This window comes from Wasmannia auropunctata, unplaced genomic scaffold (assembly GCF_000956235.1).
Source record: "Wasmannia auropunctata unplaced genomic scaffold, wasmannia.A_1.0 LD336092.1, whole genome shotgun sequence".
Classification (NCBI taxonomy): domain Eukaryota; kingdom Metazoa; phylum Arthropoda; class Insecta; order Hymenoptera; family Formicidae; genus Wasmannia; species Wasmannia auropunctata.
The window spans coordinates 2,708,449-2,709,672 of record NW_012026798.1 but is presented as its reverse complement, the minus strand read 5'-3'; positions in this window follow the sequence as shown (position 1 = coordinate 2,709,672).

Genomic DNA, 1,224 nt, shown 5'->3' with positions numbered 1-1,224 from the left:
GTCCTGATTATAGAGATACCTCAACCATTAGGACAAGTCGGCGCAACGTGTAATTAATAGATATTACCCTCTCTATATATCTATAGATACTATACTATGACACGAACTCGTTAAATTATATTTTAAGTTCGAAATTATATTTTCAACATTTTTTATAAAATAATATTTTTTTAAAATTTATTACTCAATATTTTTTAATCCACTAGAGCTATGTTTTAGGTTTCTCGATAAAATTTATAAACTAAAATTATAATTATTAAAGTATTTTTATATCGTATATCTATAGCTGCATCCGCTCCTTACATTAATCTTACTACTACTTTGTAAACCTACATTTGCATTTTAATCTAGATACCTGCATTGGAATTAAGCGTTTGTTATTTATATACCTACATATACTTAACTGTATATACAATTTCACATGTTAAAGATTTCACAAACAATTAATTAAATCTTAATTATGATACCATAATGTCATCCGGTGTGCAACAGTGAATTCATCAACGGATCAAACTTGAAATTACTCTAAATAACAGTCTTCGGTTGCGTAAACGTGAGTTATAGGATCTAAATATCAGGAGGAGCTTTGCCACAGGATGTAATTGCAATTACGCCGGATAATCTCACGAGTTTTTACTTTAATGCAAACTTAATGCTGCTTAATATCCGCGTGTACATAACACAACGTTTTTTCCATAATAATAATAATAATAATAATAATACATAATTGCTCATAGCAACAATTACGCATCATTATAAATATTATAATAAAGAATATTATTTTGTTTTTATTGTATATTTATAACATATTTTAAAGAAAAAACATGGTACTTAATAAATAGTTAATATTCCACATATTTCTATTTAAATAAAAAGTATTTATCTTGTTACTTGATGCTATTAAGATAGATGTAATATACGCTGTAAATTATTATAATATCAACCGTTAAGTATTACTGAATGTGGAATTTTAGAAATTATCGAACGGATCCATTTTCGATACTCCTTCGATTGCTTCAGGTAAAGGCGATAAGTACCGGAAGCAGTTCTAGCTTCGTTCGTAGAGCAATTTGCAAAGTAATTTCACAAATGTCCGCGCCACGCTCTTACTCCGTCTTACGCCGATCCTTGGCGTTTCTTCACCGCTAACCCTTGCTGAAATCCTTTGTGCGAGAGCACTGGCATACCAGTGTTCATTCTTAGAATCCTTCGGAAATACCGGAG